Source organism: Eptatretus burgeri, chromosome 4, assembly GCF_056783735.1.
Source record: "Eptatretus burgeri isolate ZD-2024b chromosome 4, Ebu_testis_v1, whole genome shotgun sequence".
NCBI lineage: Eukaryota > Metazoa > Chordata > Myxini > Myxiniformes > Myxinidae > Eptatretus > Eptatretus burgeri.
This window is the reverse complement of record NC_140964.1, coordinates 57,275,232-57,300,373: the sequence shown is the minus strand read 5'-3', so window position 1 is coordinate 57,300,373 and position 25,142 is coordinate 57,275,232. Positions and strand designations below refer to the sequence as shown.

General features: G+C 48.7%; 1 protein-coding gene across 6 annotated transcripts in view; it reads right to left on the bottom strand.

Moving 5' to 3' along the window:
• Positions 1-25,142, bottom strand: part of LOC147028112 (SID1 transmembrane family member 1-like) — a 199,856-nt gene that overhangs the window by 40,672 nt on the left and 134,042 nt on the right. The window lies entirely within an intron of this gene.

Below are 25,142 nucleotides of genomic sequence, written 5' to 3'. Positions count from 1 at the left end.
GTAACCTTAACTACATAACAATATTACCAACCTTATAACAATTTATAAAATAGTTATAAAAACCATCTTCTTGTCCACCAAGTTTTGTTTGAATCCATCCACAACTTTTTGAGATATCGTGCTGTACATCATTTTGGCCCTATCTCTCAATGGTAAACAATCACTTTTAAAATGCCAATTTTAGAGTGCAGGACTCTAAAATCCTCAAAACAAGTGGAGGTTCGACTTTTCTACTTCCTCTTTAGATTAAAAAATTGGATAGACTCACCTTGCCAGTGAATAAGTAACTTCACCTCTACAGTGGAGAGCAGGACTCCGTTAATTATAATTAACTAGTCGATAATTTACAATGACGAAGTTTATCAGAAGAAAGCTTGCTTAAAAAGGCAGAGATTCCAGGTTGGGAATTTTTCCATGTGTCGATCGAATCTGCAGCTGCTGCTTCCTTCTCCTCAGAACCAAGTTTTCTGAATTGGATTCTTCATGTCTTTCTGTTATATCTTTGTCCCTGTGTTGCCATTTGTGATTCCGTCAAATTTTCTGTGTTAATAAGTACCTTGTTTGCTGTATTTGCCAAATTCGTTTTTATGTCTGTCTTTCAAGGCCGACTTTAGCTGCCCCATAAATAAAACTTGTGTCCCTTTTGTCTCTGTATTCCTACTTTTTGCTTCTTTCTTCCCCAACTGTCAAATTTCTTTATTCTCAAATTTCCTCTCACTGGAGGCAGGTCAGTCGTCTTTCTGTCTTCCATCTCCTCTCCGGCCTCGTCCACACTGCTCTGTCTGTGATCTGTCCCCGCCCCCCCCCCCCCCGCCGATATTTCCGCAGGATGCTCAAGGTCCACGAGCAACCCCATTTTGGTGAAACGACCAAAATCAAGAATCACAACTTACCTTCACTCTTTCATTCCTCTTTTGTCATGCCTCTGGAACAAACTCCCACACACTTCAATCCCACTCTTCTCTCCAGGTCTTAAAAACAGTTGTTCACAACAATGACTTATCTTCCCCAATATATATATATATATATATATATATATATATATATATATATATATATATATATATATATACATATATATGTCTACATATATATATATATATATATATATATATATATATATATATATATATATATATATATATATATATATATATATATATATATATATACATATATATGTCTACAATATATATATATATATATATATATATATATATATATATATATATATATATATATATACATATATATATATATATATATATACATATATATATATATATATATATATATATATATATATATATATACATATATATATATATATATATATATATATATATACATATATATGTCTACAATATATATATATATATATATATATATATATATATATATATATATATATATATATATATATGTATATATATATATATATATATATATATATATATATATATATATATATATATATATATATATATATATATATATATATATATATATATATATATATATATATATATATATATATATATATATATATATATATATATATATATATATATATATATATATATATATATATATATATATATATATATATATATATATATATATATATATATATATATATATATATATATATATATATATATATATACATATATACATATATATGTCTGCAATATATATATATATATATATATATATATATATATATATATATATATATATATATATATATATATATATATATATATATATATATATATATATATATATATATATATATATATATATATATATATATATATATATATATATATATATATATATATATATATATATATATATATATATATATATATATATATATATATATATATATATATATATATATATATATATATATATATATATATATATATATATATATATATATATATATATATATATATATATATATATATATATATATATATATATATATATATATATATATATATATATATATATATATATATATATATATATATATATATATATATATACATATACATATATATACAATCCTGGTGTTGGCGCAGTGGTAAGGGCAGTGGCTTGGGACCCAAGAGGTCCTGAGTTCAAGCCCCGTTGGGACACTGAATTAATATATGCATGTATATGTATATGTATATATATATATATATATATATATATATATATATATATATATATATATATATATATATATATATATATACATGCATATAAACCAAGTCGAAAACACTAGGGGGTTGACTCAGCCTGCCATCCTTCCGAGGTCGGCGAAATGAGCACCAGTTGTACTGGGCCCGGTGTATTCCCCGGTTAGAATAGGTGTACCATATCCCTGTGTGTCGTAAGAGGCGACCAGGGTTGCGTCAGGAAGGGCATCCGGCGTAAAAACCTATGCCAAATCAATATGCGGACAACAAAACGAATTTCCATACCGGATCGGTCGAGGCCCGGGTTACCAACGACCGCCACCGGTACCGGTGGTCAGCAGGGTACCAGTGGAAATTGTGCTACTGCTGGGCGAAGGAGGAGAAGGAGACGGGGAAGGCGAGTCCGGAGGCAGTGGGAGAGGGGGAAGGGTAGAAGTGTGGAGGTGAGAGTTGGAACTCTGAATGTTGGGACGATGACTGGCAAAGGGCGAGAGTTGGCTGATATGATGGAGAGAAGAAAGGTGGACATACTGTGTGTGTACAAGAGACCAAGTGGATGGGGAGTAAGGCGAGGAGCATTGGAGGTGGTTTCAAACTGTTCTACCATGGTGTGGATGGGAGGAGAAATGGTGTCGGGATAATCCTGAAGGAAGATCATGTCAAGAGGGTATTGGAGGTGAGGAGGGTGTCTGACCGAGTGATGAGTGTGAAGTTGGAAATTGAAGGGGTGATGATGAATGTCATCAGTGCATATGCCCCACATATGGGGTGTGAGATGGAATATAAAGAAGATTTCTGGAGTGAGTTAGATGAAGTGGTGGAGAGTGTATCCAAGGATGAAAGAGTGGTGGTTGGAGCAGATTTCAATGGACATGTTGGGGAAGGGAATAAAGAGGATGAGGAGGTGATGGGGAGGTACGGTCTCAACAAGAGAAATGTGGAAGGGCAAATGGTGGTAGAGTTTGCAAAAAGAATGGAAATGGCAGTGGTAAACACGTATTTCAAGAAGAAGGAGGAACACAGGGTGACATACAAGAGTGGAGGAAAGTGCACACAGGTGGATTACATCTTAAGTAGGAGATGCAACCTGAAAGAGATTAGTGACTGTAAGGTTGTGGCAGGGGAGAGTGTAGCTCGACAGCATCGATTGGTGGTCTGTAGGATGACTTTAGAGGTGAGGTTGAGGAAGAGAGTGAGGGCTGAACCAAGGACCAGATGGTGGAAGATGAAGGAGGAAGACTGTTGCGTGAAATTTAGGGAGGAGGTGAGACAGGCGTTGGATGGTGGTAAAGATGGGTGGGATGATTGGGCAACGACAGCAGAAGTTGTGAGGGAGATAGCTAGGAAGGTACTTGGTGTGACATCTGGACAGAGGAAGGAAGATAAGGAGACTTGGTGGTGGAATGAGGAAGTACAGGAAAGTATAAGGAAGAAGGGGTTGGCGAAAAAGAAGTGGGATAGTCAGAGAGATGAAGAAAGTCGGCAGGAGTACAAGGAGTGGCGTCGAAAAGCAAAAAGAGAGGTGGCAAAGGCCAAGGAAAAGGCATATGACGAGCTGTATGAGAAGTTGGATACAAAAGAAGGGGAAAAGGATTTATACCGATTGGCAAGACAGAGGGACCGAGCTGGGAAGGATGTGCTGCAGGTTAGGGTGATAAAGGACGCAAATGGGAATGTGCTGACGAGCGAGGAGAGTGTGTTGAGAAGGTGGATGGAGTACTTTGAGGAGCTGATGAATGAAGAAAATGAGAGAGAGAGAAGGTTGGAAGAGGTGGAGATAGTGAATCAGGAAGTGGGGTGGATCAGTAAGGATGAAGTGAGGACTGCTATGAAGAAGATGAAAAGTGGAAAGGCGGTTGGCCCAGATGGTATACCAGTGGAGGCATGGAAGTGCTTAGGAGAGATGGCAGTGGGGTTGTTAACCAGATTGTTTAATAAAGTCTTGGAAAGTGAGAGGATGCCGGAGGAGTGGAGATTAAGTATACTGGTTCCAATTTTCAAGAATAAGGGTGATGTGCAGAGCTGTGGAAATTACAGAGGGATAAAGTTGTTAAGCCACACCATGAAGTTGTGGGAAAGAGTAGTGGAAGCTCGGTTGAGAGGAGAGGTGACGATCTGTGAGCAGCAATATGGGTTTATGCCAGGAAAGAGCACCACTGATGCGATGTTTGCTTTGAGAATGTTGATGGAGAAGTATAGGGAAGGCCAGAAAGAGTTACATTGTGTGTTTGTGGATTTAGAGAAAGCTTATGATAGGGTGCCAAGAGAGGAGTTGTGGTATTGTATGAGGAAGTCGGGAGTGGTGGAGAAGTATGTGAGGATCGTGCAGGATATGTATGAGGACAGTGTGACAGCGGTGAGGTGTGCGGTAGGAATGACGGACCGATTTAAGGTAAAAGTGGGATTGCACCAAGGATCGACTCTGAGCCCTTTCCTGTTTGCAATGGTGATGGACAGGTTGACGGACGAGATCAGACTGGAGTCTCCATGGACTATGATGTTCGCGGATGACATCATGATCTGTAGGGAGAGTAGGGAGCAGGCTGAATCGAGCCTTGAGAGGTGGAGGTACGCCCTGGAGAGAAGGGGAATGTTAGTCAGTAGGAGTAAGACGGAGTACATGTGCGTAAATGAGAGGGAGGGTGGTGGTATGGTGCAGTTGCAAGGAGTTGAGGTGGGGAAGGTGGATTGGTTTAAATACTTGGGATCAACTGTCCAAAGTAACGGAGAGTGTGGGAGAGAAGTGAAAAAGAGAGTGCAGGCAGGATGGAGTGGGTGGAGAAGAGTTGCAGGAGTGATTTGTGACAGAAGGGTAGCTGCAAGAGTGAAGGGGAAAGTATATAAGACGGTAGTGAGACCAGCTATGTTGTATGGTTTGGAGGCGGTGGCGCTAACAAAAAGACAGGAAGCAGAGCTGGAGGTGGCAGAGTTAAAGATGCTGCGATTCTCGTTGGGAGTGACGAGGATGGATAGGATAAGAAATGAGTATATTAGAGGGACAGCGCTGGTAGGACGGTTTGGAGAGAAAGTGAGAGAGGCGAGATTGAGATGGTTTGGACATGTGCACAGGAGGGAAGCTGAGTATATCGGGAGAAGGATGTTGAAGATGGAGCCGCCAGGCAAGAGGAGAAGAGGAAGGCCAAAGGGATGCGGGAGAGGAAGGGATGCGGTGAGGGCGGACATGCGGGTGGTTGGAGTGTCAATGGAAGATGTGGAGGATAGATCGAAATGGAGACGGTTGGTCCGCTGTGGCGACCCCTAACGGGAGCAAGCCGAAAGAGGAAGAAGAAGATATATATATATATATATATATATATATATATATATATATATATATATATATATATATATACATATATATATATATATATACATATATATAGTTACGGTTGTGGAAATTCGCAAACCACCATTCAGGTCCCATTAGGTGAGATATCTCTGTAAGTACATGTGTAGTTCGCCCCAAACCCGTTGTTTAGAGGGAATAAATGTGATTCATTCGGGCTGCGACGCTTTGAGATAGCCGTTTTTCTGTTCTATCTTTATTTTGAACCAACCGCCATCACACAACAACCACCAACCACAACACCGCTTCACAACAACAACAACAACAACGCCAACAGCCACAACCTTTACCTTCACAACTCGCTCCCACATCGAGATATGCAAATTCTAGGATCAGGGGAGATTCACGCCCCTTTTCCTCCGTCCAATGGGCGAGCGTGGCTCCACCCCCGAGCTCATCCTGATCCGGAAATTTGCATATGGGTTCTCCTGCCGGCCTATAAAACGCTGAGCAGAAAAGCAGAGTGGAGTGGCAGAAAAGCGAAGAGAGTTTTGGGGCAGAGAGAAAGAAGAGTTGTTGCGCAAGAGTTGTTGTTGCGAGGCAGGCAAGTCGGGTTGGAGCGCGGAGTGGAGTAGGGAGGCGAGGGCGTCCAGGTGGTTTTCTGCAGTCGGCTGAGGAGAATTGGGGGAAGAGTCCGAGGAGCTCGGGTCCGAGGAAAGGAAGACGGCGGTCGGCGACGAGGTCGCGGTGGAAACGCTCGTCACGGGACCTAAGCAAGCCAGCTTTTCTCCTTCCCCCAGAGCATCAACAATTCCCCCTTTCCCCCGCGCTGAGATAGTGCGAAAAGGGGGCCCCGTTCCCACCCCACTCCAAGCAGTGCCAACGAAACCCGCGAAGGAGCACGAAGTCGGGGCACTGCCGCGCTGCCACATTTGCGGCTCATCACGAAGACGTGGGTAGGACCCACCCGGTCTCGCGGACCTGATCGCTCCTTCAAGTCCCGCACAAATATTGGCCCACAGGCCCCGTCTGCCCCCTTGTCTTTGAGGGTGGCCTTTTATTTTGCTTTTGAGTAAATGTGTTGTTGGCGCCGTCTGTAAAGTAAAACTGTTTAAGTGTTGCCGTGTGCTCGCGTAGTCGGTAGTATCTCTGCGTCATTGTTTCTTTTGTTCCATTTGATATATGTGCATTCTGTTTGGCTGTATATGTGTGCTCACCGTGTGCCACGGAATAAATGTGCATTATGTTGAACTGTTTTCCCATTTCGCTTCGTCTTTTCTTTAATTGAATCTCCATCTTGCTTCACGTAACGGGTTCGTCGTGGGCTTAATACGCCCGATAATTAATCGGAACTGTCGAGGCTGACTATAACACCGCTCGGTTATCCTGATAGCACGGAACCGGATCGCTTAAGCGGCCCGTGTCCGGAGTCGACCTGCGGCAAGGTGCGATCGCCCGGTCTACCTTCCGCGTGGGTACTAAGGTAGGTCGAGTTTGGCGAACAACCCTATCCCACGCGGGTGGACGATTGGCACGATCGTGGTGAGGCCGAAAGGCCCACCCGTGACTAGCTCCCGGCGTTAGTCTGAGAGGGTCACGACGGAATTGTCCGTCCGGTGGGCGACGTGCCGCGATTCGAGTCACGTGGACGTTCGCACGCCGGCGGGCGCGAATTCGCAACACTGGTGTCAGGAGTGGGATACGAACTCATCCCCCTCCTCGCAACACTGGTGTCAGGTCATGGGACACAAACCCATCCCCCTTCTCGCGACACTGGTGTCCGGGAGTGGGATTCGAATCCCTCCCGCCTCCAGCTAAATTCACGGGGAATCGGTCCAGGGGTGAGAGGAGCGACCCCCGATTCCCTTAAAATTACGAGCAATTAAAATTAACCCCTTACGAGAAATTAGATGGAGTCTCAAGGCAAGCGGGTGTCGGGGAGAGAAATGTATATGTGTAGAAATGTAGGATCCATGGCCCGGGTCGGTTCTTTTTATAATTATAACCCCACCACTAACTGTGGTCAGTGGGAGCGGCTTGAGCACGAACTTTGCTGGCAAACGGAGTTGCACAATGGCAGCGCGATCGCACCTCAGCGCAGCACGGAGCGGGCTGATATTAATAGCACAACTAACGGCACAGCACGAGGCGTGAGCTCCCAGTCACCAGTTCAAGCCACGTGGTCACGGCATGTGCCATGGCAGGCATGGCAGGATGACTATGCGAGCATTGGCAGGCTTCAGGCACAATTGGGGGATGTCTTGGAAAAGGTGAAGCGTTATGAAGAATATATCGAGGAGGTGCAAAGTGGAGTGGACGAGTCACAACGGCACGCAGACGAGCTTCAGAAAAATTACATGTACGGGGGGGACAATTTACATGTACAGTGATTGGACAATTTACTGGAACGAATTCGGTGGCAAAAACATGACTTGGCCAACAGAGTCGACAAACTATGTGGGAAAAAGAATTTGGTAGTGTTTTATACCCGTCAGTTGGACTATGCGAAGAGCAAACTGAACAAAAGAATAGAGCAACAGCAGATTGGTATCTCCCAGGATAGGAAACAATGGGAGGAAGAATGGAAAACCGAGCTCGAAAAGAAACAAAAGGAGCACGACTTGGAAGTAAAACAACTAATGGAAAAATTATTGGAGGAAGCAAGGCGGTTCAAATAACTGGAGGGGAGAGTGAGGGAAATACAGTTGGAAGAGAAAAAATGTGAACACGATGGAGAGTTGGAACAATTAAAGGAAGAGATAAGAACAGGCAATCAGGAAAGAGAAAGCCAAGAATGGAAGATAAAAAGAGGAGAGAGACAGCTGGAGGAAAGGACGGAAGAATTGCTGGAAAAGTCAGAACAGTTCGAAGAACTGCAGGGAGAATTGAGGGAGGAAGGAGAAAGGAAAACAAAGCTCGAAAAGGAAAAACGCAAACAAGATGGGGAATTGGAACGACTGAAGCGAGAGGTAAGGGCAAGCCAGTTTAAAAGAGAAATCCTGGAAGGGGAGATAAGAATGGGATAGGAATGGCAGAAAAAACTAAATGAATACAGTAAAAAAAAAAGGGACGAATTGAGGAGGGAAGCGGTGGAAAGAAGAGATGAAATGAGTGAAGAAGCATGCAAATTGAGGGAGGAATTAGAAACAAAAACTTCTGAGATACTGAAACACGAAAACAAAGAAAGAGGATTACAAGACGAACTGAGGATGTTAAAAGAGGAAAGGAAGAGAACAGAGAATGAAACGTTAAGGAACCACACTGAGCAGATTGAACAATTAGAAGCCAAAGCAAAGTCGGAGTGTGCGGAGATGAGAAAGGAATTGGAAAAGAAAGCTTCAGAGTTACAGAAACACCAAAACAAAGAGAGGGAATTACAAAACGAGTTGAGGATGGTGAGAGAAGAAAGAACGACCGCAGAGAATGAAACGTTAAGAAACCACACTGTACAGATCGAACAGCTGGAAGCGAAAGCCAGATTAAAGAATGAGATGCAAGAAAGAGTAATGATGGAAGAACGAATAAGACAGGAGAAGGAAGTCAGCCAACTGAAAGAAATAACGAGATTGCAGAATGAGGAACAAGGAAGACAGTGGAATAGGATATACAAAGAACAAGGAATGAGACAGGAGAAAGAAATCCGTCAATTAAAGAAAACGATGAGATTGCAGAACGAGGAACAAGAGAGACAGTGGAATAAAAAACTGAAAGAGTATGAATTTGAAACTGAACGACAAAAGGAAAAAAAATAGGTTGGAATACGAGGAGAAGTTGAAGGAGCAAGGAATGAAGCAGGAAGGAGAAATCAGGAGATTGAAGGACACAAGGAGATTGGAGAGGGAAGAACGAGAGGAACAATGGGAAAGAAAACAAAAGGAACATGAATTTGAGGTTGACCAATTGAAATTAAAGGCGAGGCTGGAGTGCGAGGAGAAAGACAAAGAACAGCGAATGAAACACAAAATGGAGATGAAGCAAATGAAGAAAACCATGAAACTGGAGAAGGAAAGACAGGAGAGGAAACAAGGAAGAGTAGTGAGAGAAGAGCAAATGAAACACAAAAGGGAGATTAACCAAATGAAGCAAACAACGAAACTGGAGAAGGAAGGACAGGAGAGGAAACAAGGAAGAGTCGTGAGAGAACAGCGAATGAAACACAGGAAGGAAATGAGCCAAATGAAAGAAACGATGAGATTGGAAAATGAAGAGCAGGAGAAACTGTGGGGCAGGAAACAAGAACAATGTGAGTTGGAAATTGAACAACTAAAACGGGGAGCAATATTGGAGTCCACGGAGAATGAAAAACTCCGGAGGGAGAATGAAGAACTCAGGAAGTTCCGAGAGGAGGAACGACTCAGAAGGAGCCAGGAAGCAGAACAACGCAATAAGGTGGGATGTGTGACAGCACCACAAGGAGCAATGTCGGTGGTGCAGGACCGAATCGACACCACTCGTCGGATGAAAGAACAATTCGGACCAACCCGGATAAAGGAGACACAAATAAAAATGCAGACGAGGGAAGTAACAAAGACAAAGAAGGAAATGAAAGTATTGCCAGAGACACGGAAGATAGAGAGTGAATTGGACGGGGTTAGAGACGCACACACACACACAGAGGTAGTGGAGGACCATGAGGGGGAGCTGGCGGACTGGTTAGAGACCCGGTGCGAGCAGCTGGATGGCCTCCTCCAGGAACGAGGGGAAGGAGTATGCCCCCTTGAGGCGACTCACGACCAGGTGGGTTCGGTCGTGCTTTGCGAGGTCGAGGGGAGGAGTGCTGTGGATAGGTGCACGGAGAGCTCAGGGGGTATAGAGGCCCCGGAAACCCTTGTGGGGACACGAATCCCCACTGTGGTTGTCCCAGTGTGTGAGGTGCAAGGTGTGAGTGCGAGCCCTTGTATGGATGAGACCCCGGGTATGAGTGACATCCCGTGTGGGAATGAAACCCCGCGTGTGAGTGGTGTGGTGGCAAGTGTGCCGAGATGCGTGCTTCCCAGCGCGCCGTGTGTGAGTGAAACACCACGGGTGAGTGCCCCCGCATGTGTGAGTAAGGCACGGTGCGTGAGTGAACGGCCGAGTGTGAGAGAGACAGCATGTGCAAGGTCGCTGTGTGTGAGGGAGATGTCGGTCAGCATGTGTGAACATGCAGCTGCATCTCCCGGTGTGAGTTTGATGGAGTGGTGTGTGAGCGTCGTGACACGCAGGTGTGCGTGGGTTGAATGGCGACGGAGACCGCGACAGAGAAAAAAAGGCCGAGTAGCGGCCGTAGTTGTAATGGGGACCGCGCCGGGTTCACCCAGCAGCGAACGTGTGGTCCGTGCTGTGCAACGCACGAGGCCGCCATGTGCTCGCTTGCGGGAGTGAAGCCCGGTCCGGAAACGCCAGCGGTGGATTTGCCGATCCCGCGGACGGACAAAGTTTAGGCAGGATTACGGATTTGGACCGGATGGGTTCTCCACGTGGGCATGTGTGTGAAGCTCCGACGGGCAGAGCACATGTGTTCGCGTGGGGAACCCCTCGAGACGTGAGGCTTGTGTTTTTTTTTATGCACCGGGTGACGTCATGGCTGCGTGTGTGGTTGGAATCCGGCAGGAGGGTGAATCCCTGCCGGATGGTACCGTCCTAGAGGGAAGAGGGACGTGAACAGCTGCCATGATGTCACACCACAAGTGCACGGCTGTGAATTGCCGTGCTAGTGCGCAGGTTGCGAGTTGCCGCGCTGGTGCTGCGCGATGAAAAAAGAAAAACAAGCCTCGCTTTCGGGTGAACAGGATTCCCTGGGCAAGGGGTGGATGGGCAAAGGATCTGCCCCCCTTGGCCTGGGCACAGGATGACACTAGTTAGGGGGAAGGGTTAGCTTAGCTAGACCGGCTCCATGGGGCAGGGGTAAGTCCTCATGGGGCCCGTGGAATGGATTAGGTAGAGGGATTTTAGTCAGATTTAGGTTGGGGAAAGTGATTTTTGGGACATTTGAGGACATGGACAGACTTGTGAGTGTGGAGAAGGGGACGTAGCTTAGCTACGTAGTGTTAAAAGGAACGTGCTGTGGTGTAAGGGATGACGTGGGAGCATGAGGTAGTCGGGGATTTAGTGAGCAGGATGGCAGAGTTCAGCGGTGTGAGTTGAGAAGTTGAGTGGAAGCATGTGCTTAATGAGTGAGTGAGGCCAGCGGGTCTGTGTGAATGAAGCGAATGTGGAACGCATGGTGCGATGAGTGATTGGGGGGAGGAGTGACTCCCGCCCAAGGGACCCCGGGGTCAGTGTAGAGTGAGTTAGCTGGGTTAGTTAAATTGACAAAATGGAAGTCGTTTTGGTGTTGGTGGGAGTGTAGGCTCGAAACCTGTTTGGAGGGGTGCAGGAGCCCTGTTGACGGGCTGGGAGCGTGGCTGCGAAAGGTGAGTATCACTGAGTGGGTACCCCGGCCACCAGGCTAATCGGCCGTCGTAGGCCAAGGGCCCATGGGGGGCCGGGATAGCGTAGTGGGCACGGGTGCGCCCGCATGGTGCGGGGGCCCGGGGCGCCATTAGCCGCATGGGCAGTGTTGTGGGCACGGGTGACCCTCGGAAAGGGGCCCGGGAAGCCAGCCTGCCACGTATGCATTTCAGGGGAGGTGCCATGGGGGGCACTCCCCGGTGTTTAGGGAGCTGGTAGGCTCGGAGGCAGTGTAGTGCCCGGGGATGTCATAGCTGGAGAATCGGCAGAGGGTCGTGCCTGCCAAGGGGAGCCAGGCGTCCCAGCCATGAAACTGTGTGAGGGCACGGGAAGAAAATTGGGGGGCGAGGCCCTAAATTGTGAGGACACCAACACAGGTGACGGGAATCTGGGTTGTTAGAAGCAATAGTTTAAGCGCGAGGTGCTTGTTGATAGCCCCGGGGTAGTTTAAAGGTAAATGGTTAGGGTAGATTAGGAAGTGTACCCCTCCGCACCATCCATCCCTTCGCTCTCGTTGTGGGCCGCTGGACCCACTTTGGGTTAGATCGCTGAAGTCTGGGGAGGCCATCTTGAGGTTTCGTTGGGCCTCGACACAGGACGCTAACTCTCCCTTGTTCCCCTCCGGGAAGGGAACGTAGGGGTTGGGAGTAGGCTCGGTGACGAGATAGGTTAGCCGAACAAGGACAGTAAGGGGGGTTAGGGGACGAATTATAGTGGGAGATAGGAAATAAAAAATAATAATAATAATAATAAATTAATTAATTGGGGCTAAATTGGTTTTTGACAAATTAAGGGGGTGGGTATGCACAGTGATAGGCAAAGGCGATAGGTGGGAGGGAGACAGGTAGGTAGGTCTGAGCCCGCTTTCTGAGTGGCCAGCACCACCGCACTCCCTCCACCAACCTCCATCTCAAGGCGAAAGGCAGGCCAACTTCATCTGCTGGCTGTGTTACTTCAAGGCCTGTGCCGGCCAACTTCATCGGCAGCTGTTGTGTTGCTGCAAGGCCGTGCCGGCCGGATCATCTGCAGCTGCTATGCTTCAAGGCCTGTGCCGGCCAGTTCGTCTGCCGGCTGTGTTTGCCTGTGACGGCCTTGTTCTGCAGGCTGTGTTTGCCTGCTGCCTTTGCCATGCCATGCTTACTGCCCACATTCATTTTGCTCCCGCGGACCAGGGTTGGTCTCCAACAATATATATATATATATATATATATATATATATATATATATATATATATATATATATATATATATATATATATATATATATATATATATATATATATATATATATATGAAAAAGCCTGGTGTTGGCTTAGTGGTTAGGGTGGCGGCTTGGGATCCCAGGGTCCTGAGTTCAAGCCCTGTTGGCTGCTGAATTAACACCAGGGGGTTGACTCAGCCTGTCATACTTCTGAGGTCGGCGAAATGAGTGCCAGTGTACTGATCCCGGTGTATGCCCCGGTTAGAATAGGTGTACCATATCCCTGTGTGTCGTAAGAGGTGACCAGGGTTGGCGTCAGGAAGGGCATCCGGCCATAAAACATTGCCTCAAGAAAAAGCCAAACCCCTGCATAGCAGGGAAAAATGGCTGTAAAAACGGTCATTTTTTATTATAATATATATATATATATATATATATATATATATATATATATATATATCTTCTTCTTCTTCTTTCGGCTGCTCCCGTTAGGGGTCGCCACAGCGGATCATCCGTATGATCCGCATAGTGATTTGGCACATGTTTTACGCCGGATGCCCTTCCTGACGCAACCCTGGTCGCCTCTTACGACACAGGGATAAGGTACACCTATTTTAACCGGGGTATACACCGGCCCAGTACACTGGTACTCATTTCGCCGACCTCGGAAGGATGGCAGGCTGATTCAACCCCTGGTGTATTAATTCAGTGGCCCAACGGGGCTTGAACTCAGGACCTCTTGGATCCCAAGCCACTGCCCTAACCACTGCGCCAACACCAGGCTTATATATATATATATATATATATATATATATATATATATATATATATATATATATATGTATATATATATATATATATATATATATATATATATATATATATATATATATATATATATATATATATATATATATATATATATATATATATATATATATATATATATATTTTGTTGTAGATTTCCCACCCGTCAGCGTGCGAACGACCGCGTCTAACCAATAGCAGTCGCTTCGCCCACCGAACGGACAATCCAGTCGCGGCTTTCCGGATCAACGCCGGAAACCAGCCACGGGCGTGTTTGTAACCACACCACAATGTTGTCCGCACTCTCCTGTCGCTACAGGGTCCGATCGCCAAATCTTCGCTTTACCTAATTATTCGCGCGGGTAGGTTACCGAGGGATTGTACCTCAACAGGACCGCTTGGAAACGAGCCGCTTAAGCAGCTCGCTTCCTTTTGGGATAACCGAGCGGGGTATTATCACACAGTCCCGTTGGACTCGATCATTTTACTGGCTATTTAAAAACCAACTATATTCCGAGTACAAGATGGGGCAGTTCAATGAGGGAATGAACGCAACGAACAGGTTTACATTCACACAAGGACATTTATTACAATAAAGCACTATGCAATTAAACAAGGCAAAACACGTATGCAATTATACAAGCAACAAAAGCATGACAAAAGAACTACAACCGTCTACTTATTATGTACAGTCACTTGCATTGAACAGCAGTTCCTACTTATTAGACGGGCCCACGGACACACGTACGCACGCACACACACACCCAATAAATGGTGGTAGAGGCCTTTAATAATGGGCTCCAGCTCGGAGGACAGGTGAGCTGAAACCCAGAACCTATCTCGAACATCTCCACCTCGTGTGGTCTTCAAGTTGTTCGGACCCAGGCTCCAGCAAGAGCGAGCTGGATCCAATTGCTGTGAGCTGTGATCCTTCCCGAGCTCCCGCAAATCCTCCCGCGCTTCTCAACACGTGCTGGTGAGACGAGGCGCCGATCCTTCCCGTCGATGCGCCGCTTCCCCCAAGGAACCACCTCCAAGAAAAGGTCGATGAGTCACGCCAAGCCGGGAACCAAAATGGAGAACAAAGAGCTCCACGAACCAAGAAGAAGAAGCCACTACTCGCAGCTCAAGCCAAGCGACCGGCTTAACTTTCTTCCAAACAGGGCAGCTTGAAGCAAAAAGCTCTCCCGAGCCAAGCAGAAGCTAACGGAACCATCAAAGCAAAAAGCCTCCAAAAAGCCTCCTCCCGAGCCAGGCCTCAGCCGAAGCTCACTGAGCCAGCCGAAGCAAAAAGCTTCTGAACGCCTCAACCCTAACCTTAGCCAAACAGGACCCGAAGGTCTGCTGAGCGACTACTCTCTGCCGAAGCAAAACGCTTACTAACTAAGAACAAAGAAAGGATCTCGTCCTTATCCTTCTCCCGCCCTTCCCCCGCTCCCGGCGTGACTCATGACTCATGCCCTCAGGCTCCATCCCCCGCTCAGCCACGGGTGGGAGTTGTTGACATCATGAGTCACGGGACGGCAGGGTAGTTCTTCCTCTTCGCAGAAGAGGGGGAGGGATGTTTCTATTGTTCTTTCCCTGTCTATTAAATTGATCCGCAGAAAATCTAATCGATTTCTGAACATTTAAACAATGAAAGGTGAGCTATCTTGGGAAAAAGCACTTATCGACATAGCTGACGAAAGAAACCTGTATGTTGTGTGCAATCGAATTCCCAAATTCGTAACAATATATATATATATATATATATATATATATATATATATATATATATATATATATATATATATATATATATATATATATATATATATACATACATATATATACATATATATACATACATATATATACATATAATATCTATATAATAATACATATATATACATATAATATCTATATAATATCCAGGGTCTATATCCCCATCTGGTACGGCCCAGGGGTACGTTGGTATTGTTGTGGTTACCAAATTCGCAAACCACCATTCAGGTCCCTTAGGTGAGGTATCTCGGTAAGTGCATGTGTAGTTAGGCCCAAACCCGTTGTCTAGTGGGAATACATGTCATTTATGCGAGCTGCGACTCTTCAGGATAGCCGTTTTTCTTTTACTATCTTTATTTTGGACCAACCGCCCTGATCACAACCACAACATCAACCACAACCACCGCTTCACCACAACCGCCACGACCTTCACGCACACCTCACAACCGTAGCATCGCCACCGTTCTTGCCCCGCTGTGGGTACCGGTGTTGGACTCATGCAGAACGCGCGTCGAACAGCGTGTACAAAATCACGGATTTTGTGCTTCAAAAACGGATCAAAAACGACACACGCCCACTTTTTGCCGTCCAATCGGTGAGCGAGGGGCGATTTGGGCCCCGCCTCCAGAACGATCGATATATGCAAATTTGTGGATCAAAAAGCCTTCACGCCCACTTTTTCTCGGGCCAATGGGGAGCGAGGTGAAAGGTCAAAGGGAGGGGGTCAAAGGCGAAGTTACGGGGGGATAAAAGGACGGTGTTCGTCAGTCAGAGAGGAGAAGAGTCGCAAAGGAGAACGAGAAGGAGTCGAGAACGAGAAGGAGTCGGAACGGAGGGGACGAGTGTGGAAGACTGGAGCCCGAAGCCTGCAGTGGCTGGAGAAGCTGAAGAGAGTCGGACGAGGGGGTGCTCGCGTCGGTGCCAGGAGCTGCACGCCCGAGGGAGGCCGGCAGCGCGACCTGGCCGAGGTGGAGACGCACACCAGGGATAATAAAGATCCTCTATACCCCGAGCATCAGCAACCCCCTCCTGTTTCCCCCCGCGCTGAGATAGTGCGACCAAGGGGGCCCCGTTCCCACCCCCTGCCAGGCACTGTCCACGAGGCCCGCGGGTTGCGGGGCCATCGCCGCTCCGCGTCTCATCACCAGACGGGTAGGCCCGACCCGGTCTCGGCCTCAGGCCGCCTCATTCTTGAGGGTATTTCTTTTCCTTGGTTTTGGGTATGTGTTGTCGGCGCCGTCTGTGAAGTAGAATTGTATAAGTGTTGCCGTGTGCTCGGTAGTCGGTATTAGCTCTGCACTGTGTTTTCACTTTTATGTTTGCTTTTTGTGTAAATGGAATTGTGTTTTCTTTTTTTGTGTGCATTTGGTGGAATTGTATTTGTGTGCTTCCCGTGTGCCGCGAATAAATGTGCTTTATTGTTGAACTGTTTCCCGCTTCGCTTCGTCTTTTCCTCCATTGAATCCCCATCTTGCTTCACGTAAAGGGTTGGTAGTGGGCTGAATACGCCCGATAATTAATCGAACCGTCGAGGTCGACGATAACACCGCTCGGTTATTCTGATAGTACGGAACGGGTCGCTTAAGTGGCCCGTGTCCGAAGTCGACCTGCGGCGAGGTGCGATCGCCCGGTCTACCCTCCGCGTGGGTACTTAGGTAGTTCGAATTTGGCGAGCAACCCTATCCCACGCGGGGGCTGATTGGCTCGATCGCGGTGAGACCGAAAGGTCCACCCGTGACTGGTTCCCGGCGTTAGTCCGAGAGGGTCACGACTGGATTGTCCGTCCGGTGGGCGACGTGCCGCGATTCGAGTTACGTGGCCGTCGCACGCCGGCGGGCGCGAAATACCGCAACACTGGTGTCAGGTCGTGCGATACAAATTCATCGCCCTCCTCGCGGCACTGGTATCGGAGAACAGGAAAACGGGCTCTCCTGTCTCCGGCTAAATTCACGGGAATCGGTCCAGGGGTGAGAGAAGCGACCCCCGATTCCCTCCAAATTACGAGCGAGCGAAATTAACCCTTCACGAGAAGCAAGATGGCGTCTCAAGGCGAGCAGGAGCCGGGGGTATTAGAAATGTATATGTGTAATAATGTAGAGTCCATGGTCCAGGATGGAATCCCCGAGCAGGAAATGTTGATTGTGCAGGAACACGGACTCGCCCAACTGAACCCAGGGCCCGAGGTGGGTGCGGCAGCGGCCGCGGTGTATGACACCTCCCTCCCCCCTCTCCACCAAGACCCTTCCCCAACCCTTGCCGAAACGGCTCAGCTGAGTGCATCCAACATGGCCCAGCTATGCGCCATGCTGGCGGCAATGAACAAACAAATGAATGAAGTGAAAACGACGATGGTTACAAATACAAATGAAATGAAAAACGAAATGAAAGGCATGAACGAAAAGATGGTTAACAAATACAAATGAAGTGAAAACGACGATGGATGCGAATACACAACAAATAAACGAAAAGATGGATACAAAAATGAACGGAATGGAAACAAACATGAAGGAGGAAATGAAAAAGCTGCGGGGTGAGACGCAGAACATGGGCCGAAGCCTGCAGGCGGGCATGAAGGCCGTGACCAGGGAGATAGGAATGGCGACTCCACGTGTCGGAACAAACGAGCTGGAAGGGGGTGCAACGGCTGACAGGCCCGCGGTGGAGGCGGGTAAGGAAAAAGTAATTCGGGAGACAAGAGACGAGGTGAAAGTAATTGCGAGGGAGAGAAAAGAACAATTAATACGAAGAGCAAGGATGAGGTACGCGGAGATCGTGAAAGAGCAAGGAGTGAAAAACAGGGAAGGACGGGAGCGACTTAAAGAGAAAGCAAGGTTGACCTACATAAAGATAAGGGAAAGACGCCAGAAAGAAGCAGAGACCAATAAACACGATGAAGACGGGGTAAGTGACGCGCACACACACACGGAGGTAGTGGAGGATAGTGAGGTTGAGCTCGCGGAGCGTGTGGGGACCCGGTGTGAGCAGCTGGATGACCTCCTCCAGGAACGAGGGGAGGGAGTATGCCCCCTTGAGGCGAGTCACGACCAGGTGAGTTCGGTCGTGCTTTGCGAGGTTGAGGGGACGAGTGCTGTGGACGGGTGCACGGAGAGCTTGGGGGGTGTAGAGGCCCCGGAGACCCTTGTGGGGACACAAATCCCCAGTGTGGTTGTCCCTGTGTGTGTGGTGCAAGGCGTGAGTGCGTCCCCGTGTGTGGAAGCGACCCCGTGTGTGAGTGGTGTGGTGGCGATGGTGCTGGAGTGCGTGCTTCCCAGCACGCCGTGTTTGGATGAGGCACCGTGTGTGGATGAGGAACCGTGTGTGGAAGAGGCCGTGTGTGTGAGTGAAACGGCCAGTATGAGTGAGGCACCACGTGTGAGTGGTGTGGTGGCGATGGTGCCGGAGTACGTGCTTCCCAGCACGCCGTGTGTGGATGAGGCACGGAGTGTGAGTGAGGCACCGCGGGTGAGTGCCCCCGCGTGTGTGGATGAGGCACGGAGTGCGAGTGAGGCACCGCGGGTGAGTGCCCCCGCACGCGTGAGTGAACGGCCGTGTGCAAGGTCGCTGTGTGCAAGGGAGACCGTGTGTGTGAGAGAGCGGTATGTGAGGGAGATGTCGGTTGGAATGCGGGAGCACGCAGCCGCATCTCCCGGTGTGAATGTGATGGAGTGGACTGTGTGCGTCGTTACACGCAGGTATGCGTGTGTGGAATGGAGACGGAGACGGCGACAGAGGAGAGAAAGCCGGGTAGCGGCTGTAGCTGTTTCGAGGACCGTGCCGGGTTCACCCAGCAGTGAGCACGAGGTTCGTGCGGTGCAACGCACGAGACCACCACGTGCTCGCTTGCGAGAGTGAAGTCCCGGTCCAGAAACGCACGCGGTGGATTTGCCGATCCCGCGGACGGACAAAGTTTAGGCAGGTAAATGGATTTGGACCGGACGGGTTCTCCACGCGATCGTGTGTGTTAAGCTCCAACGGGCAAGGCACATGTGTTCGCGTGGGGAACCCCTCGAGACGTGTGGCTTGTGTTTTTTTTTTATGCGCACGGTGACGCCATGGCTGCACGTGGGGTTGGAATCCGGCAGGAGGGGTATCTCTGCCGGATGGTCCCGTCCAAGGAGGGACGAGGAACACGTGCAGCTGCATGACGTCACGGGCAGGTGCAAAGTGCGCGAGCTCTGAGTTGCCGCGCAGGTGCTGCGCATGGGAAAAAAAAAAAAAAAGCAAGCCTCACTTTCGGGTGTACAGGATTCCTGGGCAAGGGGTGAAAGACCCCCTTCCCTGGGCACAGGATGGAAACTAGTTAGGGGGAAGGGTTAGCTTAGTTAGACCGACTTCATGGGGCAGGGGTGAGTCCTCATGGAGTCCGTGGAATGGATTAGTTAGAGGGATTGTAGCCAGATTTAGGATGGGAAAATGGGAAATGATTTTTTTTTTGGGACATTTGGAGACAGTGACAGACAGTGAATGTGTAGGGGGGACGTAGTTTAGCTACGTAGTGTTAAAAGGAACGTGCTGTAGTTTAAGGGACGACGTGGGAGCACGAGTTAGTTAGGGGATGCAGATAGCAGGATGGCAGAGTTCAGTGGTGTGTGTTTGAAGAGTTGTTGGTGAGGGAAGTGGAAGCATGTGCTTGGTGAGTGAGTGAGGCCAGCGGGTCTGTGTGAGTGGAGTGAATGGGGAATGCATGGTGCGATGAGTGATTGGGGGGAGGAGTGACTCCCGCCCAAGGGACCCCGGGGTCAGAGTAAAGTGAGTTAGCTGGGTTAGTCAAATTGAAAAATGGAGGTCGTTTTGTTGTTGGTGGGAGTGTAGGCTCGAAACCCATTTGGAGGGGTGCAGGAGCCCTGTTGACGGGCTTGGGAGCGTGGCTGCGAAAGGTGAGTATCGCTGAGTGGGTACCCCGGGCACCAGGCTAGTCGGCCGCGGTAGGCCATGGGCCCATGGGGGCCGGGATAGAGTAGTGGGCACGGGTGCGCCTGCTTGGTGCGGGGGCCCGGGGCGCCATTAGCCGCGTGGGCAGTGTTGTGGGCACGGGTGACCCTCGGAAAGGGGCCCGGGAGGCCGGCCTGCCACGTGTGCGTTTCAGGGGAGGTGCCATGGGGGGCACTCCCCGGTGTTAGGGAGCTGGTAGGCTCGGAGGCAGTGTAGTGCCCGGGGGTGCCATAGCGGGAGATTCGGCAGAGGGTCGTGCCTGCCAAAGGGAGCCACGTGTCCTAGCCAGGAGACCGTGTGAGGGCACGGAGCGAAAATTGGGGGGCGAGGCCCGAAATTGTGAGGACACAAACACAGGCGACGGGAATCTGGGTTGTTAGAACCAATAGTTTAAGCGAGAGGCGCTTGTTGAAAGCCCCGGGGTAGTTTAACAGTTAAATGGTTAGGGTAGATTAGGAGATGTACCCCTCCGCACCATACATCCCCTCGCTGTCGTTGTGGGCCGCTGGACCCACTTGGTGTTAAGATCGCCGAACTCTGGGGAGGCCATTCTGAGGCTTCGTTGGGCCTCGACACAGGACGTTAGCTCTCCCTTGTTCCCCTCTGGGAAGAGAACGTAGGGGTTGGGAGTAGGCTAGGTGACAGGATAGGTTAGCCGAACAAGGACGATAAAGGGGGTTAGGGGACGATTTATAGTGGGGGAGTAAAAATAAAAACAACAAAAAAATAAGTTGGGGCTAAATTGGGGTTTGACAAATTAAGGGAGTGGGTATGTACAGTGACAGGGAAAGGCGATAGGTGGGAGGGAGACAGGTAGGTAGGTCCGAGCCCGCCTTCCAAGTGGCCAGCACCACCGCACTCCCTCCACCAACCTCCATTGAACGGCAAAGGCTGGCCAACTTCATCGGCTGGCCGTGTTTTGCTTCAAGGCGGAGGCCGGCCAACTTCATCGGCAGCTGTGTGCTGCAAGGCCTGTGCCGGCCAGTTCATCTGCTGGCTGTTTTTCTTCGAGGCCTGTGCCGGCCTGGTTCTGCGGGCTGTGTTTGCCTGCAGCGGCCTTCTTCTGCGGGCTGTGTTTGCCTGCAGCGGCCTTCTTCTGCGGGCTGAGTTTGCCTGCTCACCTTTGCCATGCCATGCCCACTGCCCACGTTCACCAGCCCCGTTCAATTTTTGCTTTGCCCCCCCCTGTTCATTTCCATGTGCGCCAGGATCCGCAAGGCAACAGTTTGCAAGCTGCAAGAACTGCCCTGTTGGCAGCTACAACACGGGCCTGCAGTGGCGGCCCGTGCACCGTGTTTGTGTCCATGCATCCATTCGTTGTGCTCATTGCGTGTGCCACTTGAGCTGGCACGGAGACTGCGTTTGTGCAGCCCATGCACCGTTGTGGTTCACTGCATTCAGTTCAAACCGTTCATGCATCCATTCGTTGTGCTCATTGCGTGTGCCACTTGAGCTGGCACGGAGACTGCGTTGTGCAGCCCAAGCACCGTTGTGGTTCACTGAGTTCAGTTCAAAAGGGAAGGCCTTGGACTGCGTGTGAGCAGCCAGCCACGTTCCCTGTCACCTGCATTGTTTGAGCCAGAGACTGCATGTGGGCAGCCTGGCTCCCTGCTAACTGCTTTCTTTTTGCAGAGTCAATGATCCTGGGCCATGGTTTAGTGTAAAATTTGTAAGTTAAGGTTAAGATGTACTGTACATATGAGTGCGCCGTCGGCATGTATGTCTTAGCGCCGGCAATTTTATTTAAGTCGTCCGTGTGAGTGAGTTTGTTTAGATAGTTACGCAGCCCTCAGGTTATTTATTTTGGGGACACGAATACCATGAATGTCGCACTCAGGGATCCGTAGGTAAAATGTACTAGGGGAAAACTACACATGATGGCACACGAAAATTTGACGACTCGGGACGAGTCTGTAAAAAGGGAAGGGGGTAGTGTTGTGGTTACCAAATTCGCAAACCACCATTCAGGTCCCTTAGGTGAGGTATCTCGGTAAGTGCATGTGTAGTTAGGCCCAAACCCGTTGTCTAGTGGGAATACATGTCATTTATGCGAGCTGCGACTCTTCAGGATAGCCGTTTTTCTTTTACTATCTTTATTTTGGACCAACCGCCCTGATCACAACCACAACATCAACCACAACCACCGCTTCACCACAACCGCCACGACCTTCACGCACACCTCACAACCGTAGCATCGCCACCGTTCTTGCCCCGCTGTGGGTACCGGTGTTGGACTCATGCAGAACGCGCGTCGAACAGCGTGTACAAAATCACGGATTTTGTGCTTCAAAAACGGATCAAAAACGACACACGCCCACTTTTTGCCGTCCAATCGGTGAGCGAGGGGCGATTTGGGCCCCGCCTCCAGAACGATCGATATATGCAAATTTGTGGATCAAAAAGCCTTCACGCCCACTTTTTCTCGGGCCAATGGGGAGCGAGGTGAAAGGTCAAAGGGAGGGGGTCAAAGGCGAAGTTACGGGGGGATAAAAGGACGGTGTTCGTCAGTCAGAGAGGAGAAGAGTCGCAAAGGAGAACGAGAAGGAGTCGAGAACGAGAAGGAGTCGGAACGGAGGGGACGAGTGTGGAAGACTGGAGCCCGAAGCCTGCAGTGGCTGGAGAAGCTGAAGAGAGTCGGACGAGGGGGTGCTCGCGTCGGTGCCAGGAGCTGCACGCCCGAGGGAGGCCGGCAGCGCGACCTGGCCGAGGTGGAGACGCACACCAGGGATAATAAAGATCCTCTATACCCCGAGCATCAGCAACCCCCTCCTGTTTCCCCCCGCGCTGAGATAGTGCGACCAAGGGGGCCCCGTTCCCACCCCTGCCAGGCACTGTCCACGAGGCCCGCGGGTTGCGGGGCCATCGCCGCTCCGCGTCTCATCACCAGACGGGTAGGCCCGACCCGGTCTCGGCCTCAGGCCGCCTCATTCTTGAGGGTATTTCTTTTCCTTGGTTTTGGGTATGTGTTGTCGGCGCCGTCTGTGAAGTAGAATTGTATAAGTGTTGCCGTGTGCTCGGTAGTCGGTATTAGCTCTGCACTGTGTTTTCACTTTTATGTTTGCTTTTTGTGTAAATGGAATTGTGTTTTCTTTTTTTGTGTGCATTTGGTGGAATTGTATTTGTGTGCTTCCCGTGTGCCGTGAATAAATGTGCTTTATTGTTGAACTGTTTCCCGCTTCGCTTCGTCTTTTCCTCCATTGAATCCCCATCTTGCTTCACGTAAAGGGTTGGTAGTGGGCTGAATACGCCCGATAATTAATCGAACCGTCGAGGTCGACGATAACACCGCTCGGTTATTCTGATAGTACGGAACGGGTCGCTTAAGTGGCCCGTGTCCGAAGTCGACCTGCGGCGAGGTGCGATCGCCCGGTCTACCCTCCGCGTGGGTACTTAGGTAGTTCGAATTTGGCGAGCAACCCTATCCCACGCGGGGGCTGATTGGCTCGATCGCGGTGAGACCGAAAGGTCCACCCGTGACTGGTTCCCGGCGTTAGTCCGAGAGGGTCACGACTGGATTGTCCGTCCGGTGGGCGACGTGCCGCGATTCGAGTTACGTGGCCGTCGCACGCCGGCGGGCGCGAAATACCGCAACAGTATCATGATCTGAGGCACATGACCCGAGACCTGTGCCGAACTAGCCGGCGTTATAACCCCTGACACGGAAGTTCTGTTAAGTGATGCCGAATCTTCAACAAATATATATATATATATATATATATATATATATATATATATATATATATATATATATATATATACATACATATATACATATAAATATATATTATTGTGGTTCTCAGAACCGCATGCATACAACGGATATGTGTCCCAAGACAGTTATTCCATTATTATACGTGTAGATAGTCCCCTTCCTTTTGTTTAGCGGCACAACAAGGGAGTGCGTTGCGATGATCTCATAGCTCGGGTTGCTTCAATCATTTTTTCCTTCATTTCATCCCCACTGTTCTTCTTTTCTGACTATTCCTGAGGTAAATCAGCCACGTACGCCTTCGCTGTAAGGTGGGGCCTCGTGGATGCCAGCGCATGAGGCGCCATGGTGGGGAAACTGCAGTGCCAAGTCATGTGGTGTGCTTGTTGGTGCTGGAATATTGACTGGAGCTTTCGATGATCTGGGGAGAATTGCCGATTGCATGAGAAAGGCATGCAAGTAAATACCTCTTAAGAGGCTGCACGAATGGTGTTTTTCACGGCATGGGAAACATGGCCAGCACAACGCCCACGCTGCACGAGACGCGTACGGAGGCCAATAAAGCCGACTCCACACCATGTTGGGCAAGATGCGAATGTGCGGGTAGAAGTGGCTTGTTCTTTTTTTAACCTCAATAACCAACACATATTGGTGTTCGCCCCATGCACACGCTAGCGGAGTCATGTGAAGGCAAGCGCAAGCCACGTGCGTAATGGCAGAACTGTGCGCACTGTATGGAATGTGCTCGAAAGCAGACACATACGCTGCTCGTAAAACGTGCATGGATTTAGTGCAGGCAATGTACCATATAAATAG